Below are 22,107 nucleotides of genomic sequence, written 5' to 3'. Positions count from 1 at the left end.
CGCTCTGGCTCTGGTGGATTCTCTCACCCTCCCGCGCTTCTGACTGTACCCAGTGCTTGTATAAATAAATAAAAAAAAATAAATCTTTAAAAAAAAAAATAAGTTGCTATTATCGAATTTTACCCATTTTTTATGCATTCAGTTTTGTTTGCTTGGCTTTTGTTTTTGGGAATAGAGCAGAACCCTCTAAATCAAGAGAAAACTTCTGTCTCCCACGCAGCTTTCTTTGCCTCCATGTTTCTCTGGAGCCGTGGTTTTCCAGTGACTGTGCTTTGATGAAGGCCCTGTCACAGGCCTCCTTTATAATAGAAGAAGCCACAATAGATCGTTTCAGTGGGCCATGTCAGAAAGACAACTCCTGATGACAGACTTGGAGAGGTGTTTCTGCTGTTCTCATAGGTCTGCTCCCAGGGAGACTGAGTGCTCTATCATCTTGCAGGAATAAAGGTGACTTAGATCCAGCACTCAGCACTGCAGTGTAGTTCCTTTGAGGATGTTTCCCCCTTCAGAGAGGTTTAGATCAAAAAAATTTATTTTATCACAATAGTTGTAGATAAAATCTATATTCAAGGTAATTTTACAAAAGCAAACATTTCATTGTGAATTTGGGAGTTAATGTTATTCAAAAATGGAAAATCTCTCTGTGTATGACCCCAAATTGTCTTGCTTCTTTTACTAACACACTTTTATGGCAATGCATATATATGTGGTATATCAGAAGAAGTTTTCTAAATGAATCTTAGCAATATGACAGTAATTAAATAATGTAGCATTTAATACATGTATTATTAACTAAGTAAATAATTCTAAGTAAGTATATTTGCTACATTTCTCCTCACATTTAATGGAAACCCTATTTTGCTATCAATTTCATGTCATTCTTTAAGCTACTTTGAACTTTAATGTTGATAGAGAAATTCACAGTTAAAATTTTGAGGCATCGTGGTGCTATCTGTATGTAAAATTATAATTAGAAAATAGAATTCTTTCGCTTTCATTGGTGCGCTCTGATTAGCTAAGCGATTTTCACATTTTGTAGTATCTGTGTACTGAGTCTGTTGACTGGAAGCTATGTTTGTACCATCCAGTGGGATCCTACTTTGTATGTATGAGAGCAGTGGTGGTATTTGTGTGTTTGTGAGTTGGCAAGGATGGGGGAATCCCTCCTGAGCGATGACCCTGCTATAATAATGAAAAAAAAAATGTTTACAATAACCTGAAACAGAATTATGTTATTCTCATTGAAAATAGATAAGAAAAAAAAAAAAAAACCTTTTGGAACAGATGTATAAACAAAATTAAATTAAAGGAGAAGCAACAAATGAAATTATAATCCTACTGATATGTCACTTATCACTATCTGAGGAACATAATTAGATAAATGTGGGTATGGACCTTAATGAGATTACCTACTCAAATGGGAAATCAAAGGCAGATTTTGATTAAAAAGTTTAATTTCTAATAAAAATGCAAGTCATATGGTGCTTTATAACCTATTATTACCACCTACAAAATATACAGTTCTAGTAAGTAAAGTAAATCCAACTCATGAAGTAAAAATATTATAGCTTGAATAAGAAAAGGAGCTTAAAATATATCCTATTCAGTTATTAAGTTTTTCTTATATTTTAGTATTCAGTAGCAAATGGGAAAAAGGCAAAACATGATTATCATAAAGACACTTTTAAAAGATTTAGAGAAGTCGCACTCAGCTAACAAGGAGCATTTTCAGTGGAACAGAGTGGGGATGGGGTCTGAAAGAATTATTAAGCACTGAACCACTGAATCATTGACATGTTCCTTAAAAATATGCTTGCTTTTCTCTCCAGCCAAATTCTAAAGGTTCTTTAATTAGCAACCATTATAAAGTATAAATTATAATGAAAAGAGAGCCTCCAATAAGAAAAAAATATATTTCAATAGTGTTAAATTAGCATAAATTATATAGGACTACACACATACAACTACCAAGCTTCAGAAAGAATAAAGACTTTAGTACGTGAAGAAACTGGTCATCACTTATTTTGAATATATTTTATATATAAAAATGTGAATTCTCTTCAATCAATTCAGATGTTTAATGAAATAAAATCAAAATCTAAAGAGGAAATTCTGTAAATCATATTATTCTAAAGTTTGAAGTAAATAGTGCAAAATAAAAAAAATAAAGATTAATTAAAGGGGACACATCTGTAGCAAATATAGATCTATTAAAAAGTGATTATTTGGAAACAGAGTTTTCTGGTTTTGGTATAAAAATATACCTCTAAAACAAAACAAGTTTCCCAGAAATATTTGTTTATATTTTGGAATTCATTTATTTTAAAATAAGCATTGAAGAAAGCCTTACAAAATAACACAAAGGAGGGGCCTCCCTGGTGTCGCAAGGGTTAAAGACAGCGCTATAGAGCTATTGCCAGCATGAGTTCCATCCCCCACTGGCCAGGAGCAACCCACATGGCCCAGCAGACCTCTCCTGTCTCACCCACTGCTCCCCTCAGCAGTGTATTTCAGTAGATCTGCGGGTTCTCCTCTCCGCTCTCTATGGTGAATCCTCTCACGCCCCGCATCTCTGGTTACACCCCAGTTCTTGTATGCATAAATAAATAAATCTTAAAAAACTAACCTAGAAGAGAATTGCTTAATAAGTGATGTTGCAATAACAGACTAGAAATTTAGGGGAAAAGACATAAAACCTTACCTTATGTTAACAATTTCTGTAGGAATAAAATCCTCTGTATTTTAAGATTGGGAAATCACTTTTCAAAGTATCTATGATTACATGAAGAGTAAAATTTGTGTGATAGAAACTGAAAAGATAAGAAAGAGATTAAGGAAATATTTGCAAGAGTATATTTTTATATTACAATATATTACATGGATATGCTTTTAGAGTATGTTCATAAAATTAATGTAAATTATTAAAATGCAATAAATAATGTTCAAAGTGTCTATTCTGACATTCCTTACAAATTGGAAATATACTATCCAAAATTGAGAAGATATTTAATTGTATTCTATTTTCTTGATAGAAAAATAAACAATCTTTTCAAAAATGGTGGAGAAAATTAAGTAGCCACAATGAAAAATGTTTGATGTATGGTGATAAAAGAAAATGGAAGGACTAAGTTGTCTGCACTATTATAATGAGGTCAAAAATGTCTGAAAACACAAGAAGGGGATATGCACTCATTAGAAATGAGTGATTTAAGTTGTTAAAATTTTTGCACCATGAGAGTAATGCTTTTGTTTTTCATTTGTACTAATATTCTATCTACTATATGAATAAGTTATTTTATTTAGGGCTCTCTTGTGGTGTACCATTAGTATAAATATGGTTTTTGACATTTGTCTTCTGTCTTATATCTCTAGCATATTCTAATATGTTCATGTGAGGCTTCAACCCCAATCTGTTTTTTTGCCTTTTTCTCCTCTGGTCTGTATCTTCAGTGTTGTTTAGCTTGTCTGAATAGAAGAAAATCTTAGAAATAAAGTCTGACTGCACCTACCTTTTATCTCATCCCTCATTTCCATATTTCCCATGTGTCCTGGAGTCCCTCTGATGTGCTGATAAGCAGAGTTGCAAGGTCAAGAAGGTGCTCTGAGTTTTTGGAATATACATTAATCCAGAAACTAAGTAAGGGAGTCTAGATCTCATTTACAGAATGGTGGGCCAGGGAGAGCCTAAATCCAGGTGACAGTTTGGCAGGTACAAGGGAAGCTAGGAGATAAGATCTTATAAAAAAGGAGAGGACAGGGCCAGAGGACTCCAGGGGGAAAATGAAGAATGAGGAAACTTTACTCTGTTTGTATTCATTCAAGTCTTATTTTTTTTTTATGCATAGAAGAACTGGGGTATAGGGCAGAGGTGTGGGTTGGGGGGGCCTGAGAGGATTCACCAGAGACAGAGTGGGGAGCCGAATAGGCAGAGTGACTGAAATACACAGCTGAGGGGAGTAGCAGATGAGCAGGAGAGGTCTGCTGTGCCTTATGTGGGTTAGCTCCCTGGCCGGGGATTGAACTCAGTCCACAGTGGTGATAGCGCTCAGATTTAACCTCTAGGCCATCCATTTCAGTCTTCACTGATTGCCTACTGTGACCATAGCTAAGATTGGACTGGGGATATAGTGACGGTCATAGAGTGGTAGAGTGTGAGATCCTCAAAAGGGTTTGTGCTTTGAGTAGACCAGCATTCACCATTACTTTGATACAGTGAGTGCATGTGGTCAGTGCATCAGGTGAGTGTTGAGATTGGCTCTCTCTTTCACACAACATTAAGCTAGCATTAGACACATACCAGGAATTCAGGAATAGGGAGCATTCTTTACTCCTTCGGAGATATATCTCGTACTGGTTATTGTACTGCCTTAGGAGATATATCTTGGAAGCCTATATATTTAAAATAGGTAATTACCATTATTCTTTGATACTGTTCCACATGCTGGAATATGCACATTTATAGATACATTGTTTCAAACAGGCTTTTTCTGTTGCTAATTTTCAAGGAATTGTGTTCCCTTTTCTTTTAATAGATAGTTTGCAGGAAAGAAGTGGTGTGTGTCAAAAATACTTTCCTTTAGCATATTTTTGCAGTGAGCTATGCCAGTCAAGTACAGAGGAGGGTGCTTCATCATTCTTGACCTCGTATTTGTCTCTGTCCAATGATCGGATACCACAAATAGTATAGGTGGAAAGAGAAAATTTGAAATCACAATCTTATACTAAAATATTACTTGAAAGAGATAAACTGGATATTTAGATGGATAAAAAGCTTTCAAATTTCCATTTTAGTTAGGCTTTTCAATCCTAAGAAATATGAAATTAGCTATTGTCTTTTTCATTTTGAGTGACTCAGGCATTTAAGATACTCCCTGGAGCCCTTGGGGGATAATTAAGAATTACAGCTTCTTCAAGCACTGCCCACTTTGACTCTGTTCTTCCTGTCCCACTGCAGGGTTATACCAGGCAGTCTGAGCACTTTCTCCTCTGACTGTGGTCAGGATTCATGGTGTTTCTTAAATGCATTCACTGTAAGTCTAGGCTCTAACATTGATGACAGTGACCGTGGGGACAAAAGCCACGGCCACATTTCTGGACAACTTATTTCTCCGGTAGGAGCATTTCACCTTAAGCCCTCCTGTCACTTTTCCACTGAGAATAGGGGAGGGAGAATGGCCTGAGGCTTTCACTTAGGGAACAGTGTGTAAATTGCAGGAGAAATGAGTTTTTATTGCTTGATATGTATTTGGTAATATTAGGACATATTTACCATGTCTTCCAGGAAGTAAAAGCCAACATTGCACTCTAATATGAAGGTAATAGTTTGTGAAAATATTTTAATGATATGTTTGTAATTACAATGTATATTAATAGAAAAATCTTCTATATGGTTTTGAATCATATTATTGAATTGATTCTCCCAAGTACTGTAGATATAAAAGGCTCAATCAAATCTTCATACTTCAAGGAGAGAGAACTAAGGTGTAGCTTCTATGTGGTTTGCTTGGAGCAGGGGGCTAAACAGAAAAGATCTCCATTGGGGGTCCCCAAGCTGGCATGTGTAAACTATTAACAAACTAAACAGACTTAAAAAAAGTAAAACAAAACAGAAAAAAAAAAAAAAGAATATCTGTTTTTCACATTACTTGATTTTTTCTTATGTCATTTAGTCTTTTTTTTTAAAGATTTATTTATTTATTTATTTATGCATAGGAGAATTAGGGTTGTAGGCCAGAGGTGTGGGGGTGAGAGGATTCACCAGAGACAGATTGGGGAACAGAACAGGCGGATCTACTGAAATACACTGCTGAGGGGAGCAGTGGGCAAGACAGGAGAGGTCTGCTGTGCCATGTGGATTAGCTCCCTAGCTGGGGATCGAACTCAGGCCTTAACAGTGATAGCGCTGAGACTTAACCCCTAGGCCACCAGGGGGGCTCCTCAGTGAGCCTTTAACAAATCCTTAATATTTCAGAAATGGTCTCAACAGAGCCAGAGATTATTAAATTAGGATTCCTCACTTGTGAAGGGAAAGAGGCCAGTGACGGCCTGTGTTCCTGAGAGTCCCTACAGGGGAGCCAGTGTCAGGGCATCAGGGCTGGCTGTCCTGGAACCTCAACACAGTTCTTCTGAGAGCCCTGAAAGGTTCAAGTTCTTCTTTTATGTGGGAAGCCTAAGATACTCTTCTCCCGGCAGGCACTAACTCGATGCCAGATGGCCATGCTGGCTATTAGCCACATTCTGAGTGTCCCAGCCTCTAGAATCTTATACTCGGTTCTCTGTCTCAATCCTACCATCCCAGCATCCACCCCCTCCTCACTGACATATCCAGGTCAAGTTCTTGGTCACCTTTCTTTCTTTCCCATTGATCTACCCATGTTAGAATGTTTCCCTTTTCTCTCCTACCTGTGATTAAATACTTCAGCTGTTCTTTTGTCAGTTATTTCAATGTCTTTTATTAACCTGTTACAGCCTTTTATTAACCTTGAACCTGTCTCACTTTCCACCTGCACAAAAATTTTTGTGAAGAAAATAATACTGCTATACAGATTGTTAATAATACATATTAGGAATCTGTAAATTAGATGGCCCCATAAAACTTTTGGGAGAATGATTTTTTTTTTTTTTGAGAAAGTGCTCCTGTTCCTCAGAGAGATTATTACAAATTTTAACGCATCACTTTAAGTTCTTATTTCCTAAACACCTCACATGCTAGATTAAATAGAGACCTGAACCAACTTACTGCTAATGTGCAGATACATTTGTAATGTGCAGATACATTTCCACCAGTATCCTTCTTGTCTCCTTTTCTGTAGAGTTTTAGTGGTGACTTTCCTGTTTCTGAGTGCCTTGCCCTAATTATTAGCTTGGTTAAGCGCCTTTTCACAAAATTGTTGGTTGTTGAATTTCTCCTGCTCAAGGACATTATCAGGTTTTCTATAGGATTATTTAAGTGATTATTAGGGTTTCTTCTATTCTGAATATGAATCTATTGTCATTTATATATGTTACAAATATTTATTCCCTTCTGTGGCTTGAATTTTCATCCCTTGCTGATTTCTTACATTTTCATTTTTTAATTTATTTTTATTTATTATTATTATTTTTTTATAGAGGCATGTTTTTTTTAATTTATTTATTTGTTTGTTTGTTTTATACATGCACTGGGTACAGTCAGAAGCGCGGGAGGGTGAGAGAATTCACCAGAGCCAGAGCCAGAGCGGGGAGCAGAGCAGGCAGAAGGACTGAAGTACACTGCTGAGGGGAGCAGCGGGCGGCAGGAGAAGTCTGCGCGCCATGTGGGACCCTCCTCTGGTGGCCGGGGGGCAGCCGGGGATCGAACCGGTGCCACAGAGGCCGCGGGCAGCTTCCCAACCCAGCGCTCAACCGCTGCGCCACCGGGGAGGCCCATGATTTCTTACATTTTCAAACTCTTATTTTCTCACTGGTTTATCACCTGATTTTTTTCTGTATGTTATTTCTGTCTTCTTAAAAACTGTCTTTATTTGCTATCTCTGTTTCCTCAAGTCTAATTTACTTCTCAAATAAATGCAGTTTTATTTTACTTCCTCATACGTCTAAATCTAACCCTGGTAAAGACTTCCTTTCTGACAAATGCCATAGATATATTTAATTTTGTTTTTCTTTTGATCTTATTTGAACTGTAAAATGTTCAAATAACATTTGAACAGTGATGTTTACAGTGATGTTTCTGTCCCGCCTGACATATCTTTATGTGCTTTGATTCCCCTCTCTTAACCTTCCGCCCAACATTCACTCCACATTTGTTGAATAGTTGCTGTGTTTCACATGCCTGGAACTTAACCTCATGGAATTCCAGCCAACTGATAAAGGTTGACCATTGAGAAGGGCAATATGGTTCAGAACACAGAAGGAGAAATGTCAAAGGTTTGTGAGAATAAGAGAAACTCAGGCTAGTTTGTAGAGTTGCAAGGAATGAAGAAGACTTCCCAGAGGAAGTGATATTTAAGCTGAGACTGGAAGGGAGGACAGCTTGGCTGCAATCAATCTGCCACAGTTTTTGTAAGACAACATAGTTATAAATTATAAATCTGTTTCCTCTCTAGTAGTGGGAACTCATTGAAACAGACTTTGCTTATTATTTGCTATATTGCCCATCAAAGCTAAGGTTCACCAGTTATATAACAGTAATAAATTATGAATACCCACATAAAACATACACAATACTTATTTTGAATCATACCATATGTGTAGATATCTACAAACAATATATGTTTACATGTATATATGTATAGTATATGTGTGTGTATGTATATATATAATCCTGAACTACATGAAATGGCTGACCTCCGTATCTGAAAAATGTTTTTGAAGGTGCACAGGCCTGGGAGGCTGCAAATATTCATAAACATCATTCTTTGATTCTTCTCATGGAGTTCATTGAAATCTATATAGCATTTGACTTTAATCTTTCCCATGTAAAAGTGATTTAGTGGGTTACTGCCCTTTAACTCTAGAGCCTGGTCATTTAGTCTCGGTCAGTTATAGTCCGTCACGCCACTGGACCATGGAGACTCTGACATATGTTTCCGCTGGCGTAATCTCCCCCACTGTCCTCATGTGTCTTATAAGCAATATCCCCTACACTTGGTGTGCCTTCTATGTGACAGACACTGTATTAGGTTTGTTGTTAGAGTTATCTATTCTAAGGACTCCAAGTAATTCTGTAAGATAAGCATTTTATAGGTTAGTAAAATGAGATGCAGAGAGTTAAGTAAATGGTAGTTGATTACATGGCTAGTGGTATTGTGGCTGAAATTTGAGCTGTCGTGTTTCTCCAGAGCCATATCACTATGCATCTCTTTTCAAATCCTGCTCTGCATTTTCCTCTGTAAGGGGCTCAACTGGCTCTCTAAGGTTTCATTTGAGAGACTGACATGTTCAAGAGAATCTAAATCCAATTTAATTTTCATTTGTTCATGCATTTCAAAATACATTTTGTGTCTCAGGCATGCCTATGTGTGCCACATGTCATGCCATGTATTGAGTTATGCAAGGATGAATATCACACAGTTCAGTTTCAATGAACTAACTCCTGAGTGGGAGGGAAAATAGCTAATGGACAGGTCATTCAATGCATGGAAGTAAGGGCTGCCATAGAGGCATATAGCTGGGAGGGAAGTGGGGCAGAACTAGAGGGTAGAAATTCTTGGACCAGTTGGTGTGTCCCTTATAGTCACTACTATAAGAGTAATACTAAGTGCTATGGAGTTCCATCACTAGTACAAGGACCTCTAATAAGAGCCCAACTGGCTTAAGTATCAAAATTATATTCACCCTGCATAATGTGGACAGTAAGTCTGACTTCTCCCATGAGTACCATGAACAGACCCTGACATGGCTAAAAAGGACTCTTGGGCTGCTGTGAGGTGCATGCTGCTGCTAAGTCTTTATCTCTGTGCTTTTCTGAGGGCTTGGCATATGCCTGCCAAAGATGGATGCTACGCTCATGCAAGGAGCACACCCCCTTCATCTGACCGCTGTCTGATTACCTTTCCCAGAAGAACTAGGGATTCACAGTTATAGCCTCTTAGTAAGTTATTTAGGGAAAGAGGAGAATCAAGACTTGGTTTCCTCATTAGACTTACCATGACTAGCTACACTTGAAATGGAACTAAACTTATTCAACTTGGGCAGGGAAATGGCAGCATAACCCAGTTTTTCTATTTTAACTTTCTAGATCAGTCCCCTCTATTCCCTCTTTCTCTTTCCTCACTCCTGCTCTCTTCACGTGTGCATGGAGCATGCACACACACACACACAACTCTGTGGTTGCTTGATATACAAAAAAAAAATTCATTTTAATTTGAATGAGCCTTTTAGGGTAGCATATAAAGGAACAGTAGAAGTAGATGTGAGGGCAATCTGGCACATGACCAAAGCTGAAATCAAACAGGAGTCCAAAGTCCCTTACACTTTGGATTTCATCTTGAAATGGCTATTAAATGCTATCTTATCTTCTATACCTTTTGGAAAATTCTTGATTTTCAGCAGCAGCAGCAGCAGCAGCAGCAGCAGCAGCAGCAGCAGCAGCAGCAACAGCAACAGTAGCAGCAGCAGCGGCCACCACATAGTCTGAATGACACCCCTTACTTAATCTGAGTGTTCTCACTTCCCTAATTACCCTACAAGGCTTCCAAGATGAATAAAAACATGTTCATCTAGAACTGCCCCCTTGACATGTTCAGAATTCTCAAATGAAGCTATTCATTGAGGCATGACTGGGCAGTGTTTTCCATTTCAGGTTCGCCAAATGGGTAAACCAGGGGCATTCATGTGGGTTACCTATTCATTAGAAAGAAAGCACTTTTCTATCCTTGCTCATTAGTCTCTTTTACTTGCCTAAACCACATGAATAAAAGACATCCTTTCTTCTTACCTCAGCTGGGTTCCCAACTTCTTTTGCAGTCCTTTTTATCAAAAGGAAATCGACAGGTCAGTATTTCAAAGAGTAAGCATTATTTCTAGGTGCTATACAGAAAAGTAATTAAAGTCTATTACACAAAAGCTACATTTCTCTTCAGCCTTGCTTTAGAAGCTGTATCAATAACAAAAATGTAAACACTAATCTTAAAATATCATTTTAACTAGTCTTATGCTCTGCTACACTTATAGAATAGCCCAGGTTAGGGACCATAGGAATGTCAATATGTCATTTGGAGATCTGAGAGGATTTCTGGCTTTTGTCATAGAGCCAGACACATGAAAAATGGTCAATGGCTATTGCATAAAGATGTAAATTCAGCCCCCTACATTGTTTCAGAGGTGGAAAAAACTAACAGTAGATCTTGGGAGAACATGTTACAGACTTTATTTTTCTTTTTAGTAAACAAATGAATAGGAGATAAACAATTGGGAAAATAAGGGATTGTAGGGATCAATATCAAAATGAAATATTATTTAGGGCATATTTGTGAAAATATTGTGTTTTGTACTTATTCACCATCCCTGAGGTTTCTATGTAATAGGAATACTACATAGAGGCTGTATAACTCTTCTCACTGTGCCTCTTAAGAACACCCTGGCTTTTTAACAAGATCATGTTGCAAATCATTTGTGGTGCATACCTGAGCTCTAATGGGGGAGCGAAAAAATTGTGTTCCTTGGTCATGGTTTTGGATTCCTTGGGGCTATTGAAAACAAGACATAGAATTCAAATAGTGCAGGGACAACTAGGAAAATGTGTTCTCCAGTGGTTGATTTACTGTTTTTCTTGAAAACAGCTGTACTCTTTGGTCACACATTCTGTGGCAATTAAGATGAAATGTGTGAAACTGCTGAATGATCCTGGATAAGCCTAATAACCCTGAGGTGCTTCACTGTGTGAGCAAAGCTCCCCATCTAATTTGCTAAAGTTATCACAGGACTCTTGAAAAACAGCCAATGACTGACGATCCAATTTCTAGTCCACTCATTTCCTACCTCATGCATCTTTCATAAGATTTTCCCCACAAAAATGGTGTTTGCTCACACCTAGCTGTACTTCAAAGTACTCAAGGTGAGCTTTATCCAGACCAGATGATGCTAATTGCAGAATAGATTGTTTTAAAATGAGGACCTTTTTGAGATTGTAGCATGATATGGTAAAGGGATTTGCATACATGATTTGGAAACTCTGACAAAACATAGCTTATTAAAGAATAGCATTGACAGGCACACTACCTTATTGCTTTCTCTCAAATTGGATGTAATACATCATAGGTGGGAAACAACTTATTTCTGAAAGTTTTAATTTGAAAATTAAGATAACTTCAAATTCCAAGTTGTTGGGATTGTAGTATCTTTAAAAAATGTTGAAATTATTGCTTGAATAATAGAAGAAATACAATCCCTAGAACTCAAACTGAATGTCTAAATGTTTCTATGATGTAAACTAACCAATGTAGATTATGAAAGTTGTTATAACTCTATAGCTTTAATATCCAAGGGGGATTTTATAATCTATTTCAAATTTCAGGTTTTTATAAAAAATATGATTAAGAGCTGTCATTTTAAGAAATTGCTAGGAGTAATAAATGAGCAATGGGTTGATTTCATCTTATCCTTAACAGCTACATGATCCTGGGCTTATCACTCTTACTGTATTGCAATTGGAATATGCCAAACACAATCATCTACACAAATATGTTTTAGGAGACGGTGTGAAAATGCATTGCTAAGATGTTTATCTGTCCAGATCTATCAAGACCTGACTCTACCCTTAATCATATTGTCCAGCAGGAAGGGAAACTATACTAGAAATTATCATTGCTCTGCTGGTCCCTGTAAGAGTTAGAGAAAGGTGGTGAAGCTAGATGGAAGTGTCCCTATTGGAGATCCAGCTCACTCTGTTCTAATGCAGTGCCTAAGCTGTTTTCTAATGCATCATGCAGTCTTCAAGGCTGGTTAACCTAGCACACCTGGACACTTAACAGGTATTTGCTGAAATGTAAATAAGGATATAGAATGAAGAAAGAATAATGAATTGAGATCCTGCAGGAATTAAACTAGTTTCCCTCCATTGCTAACTCACTTGTGTCCTGGTCTAATTACTGGAACTAATCCTATGATTTAAAAATGTAATCATCTACTAATTCCATGATTTAATCATTTTGCATATCAAGAATTTCACATGTCCACTACCAGATACCATAGAAAAGTAATCTGCCTCTGTTTCAAATTGACTGGAGAGATAGTATCCTTCTGTGATTGTGTCCTCAGCATATGGCTGTTCATGGTAAAGCTCATAGGTCAGCAGAAATTATTCTAAAATCAGAGGATAATCTATTTTTAGGTAGACCAGATCTTTCTTTGGAAAACCTTAGTTATAGTAGAAAGAACAAGAAATATGGGGAGGCAGGGGGTTAAAAATGAGGTCAAATCTCAGTTCTGTGCCTCATTAGCAATATGACTGTGGTTCAGACAGTGACTTTATCCATAATGTGAGAATATCTCTGGGTTGTTTCAAGACTAGAAGGAGGTGATGTAAGGGAAATAGCACTTTGGCACAGAGAACAGCTTCTCCATGAATAAGTTACTATTCTTAGAATTATATTTACTATAACACTTTGATCATTCATGATTATATAAAGCTTAAAAGGATTATTTTTTAATCTTTCAATACTCAGAGTTACACATCAATTTTTATTGCCATTTTAATTTTTGATAACTGTTGGGCATCAGGTATTTCCATTAAATATGACCTCAATGCTTTAGTGGTTACAAATCATTCAGCAGAAGCTGGGTTTTAGAAGAAAACAGAATTTGAATTTGGGAATTCAATAATGTACAACACATAATTTTGACAAGAGGACATTGCAAACACCATAACAACCCTGAAAACTAAGTGCTAATATGAGTATTAGTTAGAATAAACACGTACCAGTAAAGTCTAATGAGCCCATTGACTTTGTTGTTTCTTATAGACAAATGTGCTCTTAGAGCTAGGTTTACTACTTTTTAAGGCAAGTCTTGCCTTCCTTTCTAGAGACAGTGGAAGCCAATCCTCTTTTCCTGGATGTCACTTATCATACCCTTCCAGCATCCTGTAAAGCTCTCCAAAGTCTAAGTATGATGTGTTTCCAGGTCCTCCTCTTGAGGGACTAATATGTGATCAGAGGTGAAAAAGAATGGAAATCTGGTCAACATCTCTGCTTATCTTGTTCATCTGGATTCTGAGAATGTATGGTTCCTGGGTGTGTTATTCATGTTTGAGGATCTTGTTTCAGTCTCACCCACTGACATTGGCAAATGGGGAATTTGACCTCTGAACCCTGAGTTTTCTGTACCTGGCTGTGTAATGTCCCAGACATTTCCCTGGATTCTAGTGAAGTGGGTTGGCTAGCCCTCAGAGTAACAAATAAGAGCAGAAAGCTTGTGACCCTTCCTAACCTGGCACTTTCAAGGTATTTGGCTTTTTTGAACTACTTATATCTTTCCTGGAGTTTTGGTCTATAATCAAATACTTTGATTAAACTTCCCTTTAATTTATTAGATTTAAACTGTCTCAGTGCTAAAATACTTAGTTTTTATACCTGCCACTCATTTATTTATGCCTGTACTTTTTCTTTGTATTTGCAAAATTACTGGCTATTTTAAGTACTGATAATTGTTTGCTTTAGTATTTGGGGGGAACTAATAACTTTTATATTTCTTGTGAACGAGTTCTTTATTATTGATATATAACTGTCATATTTTCAGGTGTACTGCATAATCATTCAATGCATGTGTGTATTGTGAAATGATCACCATACATAATAATGTCTATTAACATCCTTGCCATTGCATGGTTACCCATTTTTTTTCTTGTGATGGGAAAATTTTAAATATACAAATATATTTATAGTCACTGCACTGTACATTATATCTCTAGGACTTACATATTTTATGACTACAAATTCATACCACTTTCAAAATTCTTGAAAGTGTTACAGGGCAACCCTAATATGAAATGGGTTGGACTGACTGTGGGTCCTCACCCACACACTCAAAGAGGACTTATAATGAGACTCAATTGCAGGCACACACAAACATGTTAATAAAGGGTTTATTTACAAAAAGGGGAAAATGAAGAAAGGAATGACTCAGGGAGAAAGAGTGATAAACTGGTAAATGCATGCTCCCAGTTCCACTAAATTGGAACCCCAATAACGTGCTGAAAGTCATCAGAAAACCAAGGACCTCTAAGGCCCACATATCTGGTTATATACCAAACCTGGCAGCTTAACTCCACCCTCAATTCCCAGCAACCCCTCCTTCATTGGTGATTGCATTATGGGATTTGTAGTCCTTGATGTCTTTGATCAGTGTGGTCTGTGGTGGCGGTGGAGTCCATAAAACCTATGTTTGTGGAGTTTGTTCAGGACATCCTTTCCCCCCAACAAAAGGAAGACTTTTTTGCTTTTTCTGTATAAATTGGTGGTGACGGTGGGGTTTAATAATTAGCCATATCTCCCAAGCATTAGAATTAAGAGCAATATAACAGCTCAAAAAGTTAAATTAGTAAAGAGGAATGTAATCAGTAAGGACAGAACTGTGAAAACATTAATCAGGTAGTTTTTCCCAGCCAGAGACATACCTGACTAAACTTGTAAGATGAAGCGCTTGTGTCAATCATTAGAAAGCTGTGTGTGGGGGAAGGGGGAACAGACAACAGTATGAATTAGCCATAGAACATAGAAAAGGAAGAGTCAGATTTTGACACCATTCAATAGCTGATTTTTTTTTTTTTTTTTTTTTGAGGAGTGGTACTTTTGGCCAAAGAGCCAGGTAATAGAATTCCATGTTCAAGATGAATGAGTAGGCCGACATTACAAACCATCCTAGTTTAATGCTCTTACTCCTTCAGATTCTTTAACATACTTCCCTCCTTCTGATCACGGCTCACCAAGAAATATTAACCTCATTATTTGATACCGGTGCAGGTGTGTTCACAGAGAGAACGACCTCATCAGTTCTGCACCACTTTTACTTCTTAGGATACACTGGTAGAGTCAAGTTGCATTCTAATTCTACTACTTTGATTTTTGTGAGCTTGGGTAATTTGAATCCCCACCTGAGAAATGATTCACAGCTGTAGCTGCTCACATTTCTGAGCCCATGGGTCTGAGAGGCTGTCCTTGTCAATCTCTTGCCACCCCACGAGACCCTGGGAAGCAGAGCAGCTGGCTTCTCCTGTGACACATTGACCACCCCGCATGTGATTCCATTTGAAATGCCATCTTACCTCATTTTAGAACCATCCTTTAAAAGAACAAATAGTTTCCCCCCTTATGTTTTAATTTTGCCTTTAAAAATGCTGCACAATAAGCTTAATTGTTCTGAAAATCAGAGATGAGCAAACCACAATTCTGTGGATAAACATACTCCCCCTTTCGCTCTCTCCCTTTCCTTTCTCCTCCCTCCCTCCCATTTTCCCCCTCTTGCTTCCTCCCTTTCTCTTCTTCCATCTCTGTCTTTCCCTTTTCCTTCCTTCCACATGCAATTTTTTAACACTATTGTGTGCTACTAAAAATAAGGGATACAAAAGCCTTATAAAAAGCCTTATAATATTGTTTTTTTTTAAAGATTTATTTATTTATACAAAAACTGGGGGTACAGGCCAGAGGCATGGGAGGGTGAGAGGATTCAGAGACAGAGAGGGGATCAGAACAGGAAGACAGACCAAAAACACTGCTGAGGGGAGCAGCTGGTGAGACAGGAGAGGTCTGCGGTGCCATGTGGGTAGCTCCCTAGCCGTCCAGGAATCAAACGCATGCTGCAGAGGCTGCGGACAGCCTCATAGCACTGCGCTCAACCCGCTGTGCCACTGGGGAGACCCCCCTTATAATATTGTAAGAAGAAAAGCACATAATCAAATATGCAGTGAAAGATTTTTTATTTTTCATTTGTGACATGAATTCAAGTTATCTGTATGCATATGTATTGTGCTTATCTTCTGTAAGCCCTGTTTTGGGTTTTGTGATGAATGCAAAAAGCTTAAGACGGCCTCAAGTTACGATACTAAACGTGTAAGAAATACAAGAAAACAAATTCCAGGAAGAATGTTAGAAGTCTTATGTAAATGATTTTTTTTTGTAAAGTGTTTTTGGAGGCAAGAAGAGCTAGTATTTCTAGCTGGGGTATTCTCCAATATAGATTTTATGAAAATGGAAAGAAAACATCCTGTTTTATCTAAAGAAAAAAAGAAAGAAAGCTCAAAATATCCACCCATTACGAAGCTGTGTTCAAGGCTTACACCAAAAGATGCTTTGTTTTATAAAAATGATGTTCATTTTAGTTTTGAGTTTGAAATAAAAAATAATATTTATACATGTGTCATAGGTACAAATGTAAACAAATTTGTTTAATTGTGATTCAAAAATTGCAAGTATGATGTTAAAAAAAGACAAATTGCTGAAAAAAATTCAACTGAAGTTTTAAATCATATGTGCTTATAAAAAGTGTCTTATATTTACTGAGATGGGACACTCCTGCCTGAATACTTCTTATTTTGAAAATGTCCATACAAATCATGTTAAAAATGTTTAAAAGACAAAGAGCTGCAGCTATAGCTAAATTCCAGTCTAATTCCATGTATATTGAAAATAAAATCATCATTCTCCTTGGTCAGGAAATGTTTCATGAAACTGGTTGATTTCAAGATAAAAATATAGACTTGTTGGCAATAACAATAAGAGAGTCATTTGAGTCTGTTACCTCCAGAGAACCCAAGCACGCGACCGTTATGTCCCTTTAAGTTGTGTCTTTGATTTTCAGTTGAATGTAGGTAAGTGTCTTTCATATTGTATTATCTAAAAGGGAATTATATTCTGTATCATAATTTAGCAGGAAGAGAAGAAAGAGCCTTCATTCTTTGAAGCAGCTTCAGTAGTTTATAATGAAGCTTTGGACATATGAGTGGATCTCCAAAAATTTCAAGTAATGCTTAAGCTATATAACGTAAAAAGACGGGATAGAATTGCCCTGAAACTTGTCTATTTCTCACAACACTGTTTGGAATTGTACATCTTACATTATACTTCAGTTGATAATTAATTGCCTAAATCCTAAGTCATGAAGAAAATCGTAAAGGTGAAATTTCATGAGACTGAAAATGATTAATGATACAGTGTCCCCCTGGTAACCCTGTTGTGTAACTTGTTTGTTGTGGTTGCAAAATAAAATAGGCTATAATTTTTATCAGATTATGTTCTTTAAGTTATACAATGTTCTAGTTTGAGAGAACATTTTATAAATTAAGTTTATAAGTTTATTAGTTTATAAATTAAGTTATAAAATATTCTAGTTTAAGTATAAACTAAAAGAGAAAGGAAGTGAGAATTAAATTGAAAAAAAAAAGCACTTAAAGGTTTAAATAAGGAAGCAGATACAGCTGAGTTAATTACCATATCAGTATAAGCAGATTTTTGGCTATTTTTGAAAGTATTAGAACTCAAGGAATACTACTTTAAAGCCAAGTTTGCTTGTAATGAGAGCTAAAGGGCAGGGAAGACACCTATGTTTAAACATTACAAAGGAAATTGTAACTATTAATTTTAAAATTGTGGAAAAAGCTCCCTGCTTCCTGGTTCTATAGATCTAGGGCCTCAGAACCCTCAGAGACCATGGTAAAGGTGAGGTAAATGATTTTGGCGGGGCTGGGCTCCTGGAATGGGGGCTGCTTTTAACTCTGGAAAATTGGATATTATTGCCATTAATGACCCCTTCATTTACCTCAACTCCATGGTCTACATGTTCCAGTGTGAGTCCACCCATGGCAAGTTCAATGGCACAGTCAAGTTGGAGAACAGGAAGCTTATCATCAACACGAAGTCCATCTCCATCTTCCAGGAGGGAGATCCCGCCAGCATCAAATGGGATGACACTGGTGCTGAGTATGTGGAGTCCACTGGTGTCCTCACAATCCTGAAGAAGGCTGGAGCTCATCTGAAGGGTGGCACCAAGAGGGTCACTAGCTCTGCCCCTTGTGCTGATGTCCCCATGTTTGTCATGGGCCTGAACCATCAGAAGTTTGACAACAACTCTCAAGGTTGTCAGCAATGCCTACTGCACTACCAATTACTTGCCACCACCCCTAAGGTCATTCCCCCGAGGCTAAGGTCATCCATGACAACTTTGGCTTGATGAAGAGACTGATAACCACAGTTCTTGCCATCACTGCCACTCACAAGAACATGGACAGTCTCTCTGGGAAGCTGTGGCATGATGGCCAAGGGGCTGCCCAAAGTATCATTCCTGCTTCTACTGGCATGGCCAAGGCTGTGGGCAAGGTCATCCCTGAGCTGAACAAGAAGCTGACTGTCATGGCCTTCCATGTCCCCAGCATATCAGTTGAAGGTCTGACCTGCCATCTGGAGAAAGCTGCCAAATATACTGACATCAAGAAAGTGGTGAAGCAGGCATGGGGGGCGGGGGTCCCTCAGTGGCATCTTGGAACACACTGAGGACCACGTTGTCTATTATGATTTTAACAGTGACAACCACTCCTCTACTTTCGATGCTGGGGCTGGAATTGCCCTCAGAGTCTGCCTTGTCAAGCTCATTTCCTTGCCTGACATGGATTTGGAATAATGAACCTCATGGCCTCCTAGGAGTAAAAGCCCCCTGGACCACCAGCCCCAGCTAGGGCACACAAGGAAGAGCCCCTCAGCTGCTGTGGATTCCTTTCCCCACTCATTCACATTAAGAATCTCATGACCATGATCCCTTCCAGCGCCATCCATGTTGCTGCAAATTGCATGTGTTTTAACATCTTTTTTGAATGCTGAGTAATATTCCATGGTGTATATGTACCACATCTTCTTGATCCAGTCATCTATTTTTGGGCATTTGGGTTGTTTCCAAAGCTTAGCTATTGTAAACAGTGTTGCTATAAACATAGGGGTGCAGGTGCTCTTTGGAATTGATGTTTCTGTGTCCTTTGGGTAAATACCTAGGAGTGGAATTGCTGGATCATATGGAAGCCCTATGTTTAGTAGGTCAAGAAATGTCCACACAGCTCTCCATAGTGGTTGGACCAGTTTGCACTCCCACCAACAGTGCAGGAGAGTTCCTTTTTCTCCACACCCTCGCCAACATTTGTTGTTGCTAGTTTTTTAAATATGTGCCATTCTCACTGGTGTAAGATGATATCTCATGGATGGTCTCACTCATAGCAGGAATCTAGAAAACTTAAATAAGGGACCAGGAAAAAGAATATAAGAAAGTAAAAATCAAAATCAACAATCAACTATGAACCAGAGACACTCTATGGAGGGTAGGACAGGGAGGGGAGGGATTGGGGTCAAAATAAGGGGGTCACAATTGTATGGGGAATATAAAAATAAAATTTATAATTAAAAAAAAGACGCAACCTAAAAAAAAAAAAACGAATCTCATGACCTCTCATAGTTTCATCCTAGAAACCTGAAGAAGGGGAAGTGCCTTGGGATCACTGCTTTGTTAGGTACCATCAATAAAGTACACTCTAGGGGCCTCCCTGGTGGCACAGGGGTTAAAGACACAACACTATCAAGCTATCACCAGCCACTGCAGCATAAGTTCGATCCCCAGCTGGCCAGGGAGCTGACCCACATGGCGCGGCAGACCTCTGACCTGTCTCGCCCACTGCTCCCCTCACCAGTGTATTTCAGTGGATCTGCCGATTCTGCTCCCCTCTCTGGTGAATCCTGTCACCCCCCTCACCTTTCTGGTCTACTCCCCAGTTGTTGTATGCATAAAATAAATAAACCTTTAAAAAAGAATAAAGTACAGTCTACCCAGGCAAAAACAAACAAATAAATAAATAAAATTGGAGAAAAGAACACTTTCTGTGAGAGTTACCATGTTTCTAAAGTACTAAGAAGGTATTTCTGTAACATAAATATTCCTACACTGTGACAGGTGCTAGACTTGGCACTTTCCACTTATTTATATTATTATTAACTTGAAAACTGATTCATCTATAAGAATCTGAGGATCAAATGAAATAAAAATGGGTGTTGTCATTACTTGTGTCTGATCGAGCACTGTGCTAGCAGAGGATGTCGTTCTGTTTGCCCATGGTTGGGGGTAAAGGGGTGTGTTTCAGGTCTGCACAGACCTAGCTAGAATGTGCTCTAGTCTGAAAAGTTGGATGTGTGAAACCCAACACCAACCAGGAAAGTGACCTCCGCTGCAGACCTGGCCGTGTAGCTGGGGGTGGGTGCATGGGCAAGGATGATGACACTAGGGCCACCATCTGAAAAGTGGTATCGTTCCCCTCTAGGTCGGGAGGACTTTAGCAGTCAAATAGACTCATAATAAAGACCACCCAATACACAAACTGAGTCAGGAACAACCAATAAGGTGTGATTTCTGGGTGAGAGGGTGACCCTTCTTTTGAATTCATCTCCCTACTGAAGTTTCAGAGCTTGAGGAATCCATTTTTAGAGGCAGGTTTTGATATCTGATTGTAAAAGCCAGACAAAAAAACCAACAAAACAAACACAAAATATGAATTTATGGAATATTTGTTCTATGCCATTTTACATATTAACTTTAAGGTAGCTTTAATTAAGCTATATGTATTTTGGCCAGGAAGTGAGAAATGATCAGAGAAGGAAGCTGGATAATGTTTTCTTTTTTTTGGTGGGGAGAAAAGGGCAAAGCTAACAAATATACAGTGTGTAGGTACTTAAAAAATGTAATGCCTCACTTAATCCTCACTAAAGAAAGGTTTTATTAGCTCATTCATAAATTAAGGAAATGGGTCCAGAAATTTAAGTGGTTTTACTAAATTCATTCACGCTGATAATTGGTGACAGATCTATGCTTTTAACTCCTGTCTGTGTGACTCCCAATTCCATGATCATTTTAGTACCTGAGACTGGATTCAAGTCGGAGGTGGTCAAGAAGTTAGCTAGGAACTCCTGAGTCCATGAGGCCATCGTGCCCCATGAGGCTATGAGACGTAAGTGTGAGAGCCAGAACTAAGAAGGTACGGTAATCTAGGTCACCTTGTATCCAGGGCATTTTTCAGACTGGCTCAAGTTCATGTGAGATTCTTGGTGCCAATGAACTTTTAGTTTAGCTACTTTCAAGCAAGGACATGCATGCCAACGAGGGCATGTGAAGACTGCCCAAGCTCCTCTGTGGGAAGACTAGGAGGCTGTTTCTAGACACCTGACTTCCATGTAGTCTTCCATAAAGTGTATCTGCTGAAATATGGCTGTGGTTAAATGGGCCCTCTCCCCTGCAATCTCGTTATCCAATTTCATACTTTCACTCTCCACAATAAAAGTTACTTTTCATCCATCCACCCCTGATTTTACTGATACGTGATTTCACATTTAAATACACTGGAATACAAAAGAAGGGAGCATTGCAATTACTGATGATACTATTGAGAGAATGATGTAGTATGACAGAAAATAAAAGTCTTAAATATAGACACATTCTGCAAAAAATGTAGGACAGTTTGAACAAACAAAAGCTTTCAGAAAAAAAAATTATACATGACAATGTCATTCTTTGCAGGATGTGAAAGTCAATGTAAATTCAGTGAGAAAGCTATATGAAAATTTGACTTAAAGACAAGATTGTGCTTTTTTTTTTTTTTTTTTTTTTTTT

The 22,107-nt window shown here is 38.0% G+C and overlaps 1 protein-coding gene and 1 pseudogene across 2 annotated transcripts in view; both read left to right on the top strand.

Moving 5' to 3' along the window:
• The window catches only part of NKAIN3 (sodium/potassium transporting ATPase interacting 3), a gene marked incomplete at both ends in the record, with an annotated part of 591,729 nt that overhangs the window by 45,083 nt on the left and 524,539 nt on the right, over nt 1-22,107 (top strand). The gene's annotated exons all lie outside the window — the stretch shown is intronic.
• Nucleotides 18,126-19,089, top strand: LOC311168228 (glyceraldehyde-3-phosphate dehydrogenase-like; annotated as a pseudogene). Its single transcript has one exon. The product of its transcript is annotated as a glyceraldehyde-3-phosphate dehydrogenase-like (transcript).

The sequence above is a fragment of the Talpa europaea genome, assembly GCF_964194135.1.
Source record: "Talpa europaea genome assembly, chromosome: 3".
NCBI classification, from domain to species: domain Eukaryota; kingdom Metazoa; phylum Chordata; class Mammalia; order Eulipotyphla; family Talpidae; genus Talpa; species Talpa europaea.
The sequence above is the reverse complement of the archived record's forward strand: the minus strand, read 5'-3'. Positions and strand labels throughout refer to the sequence as shown.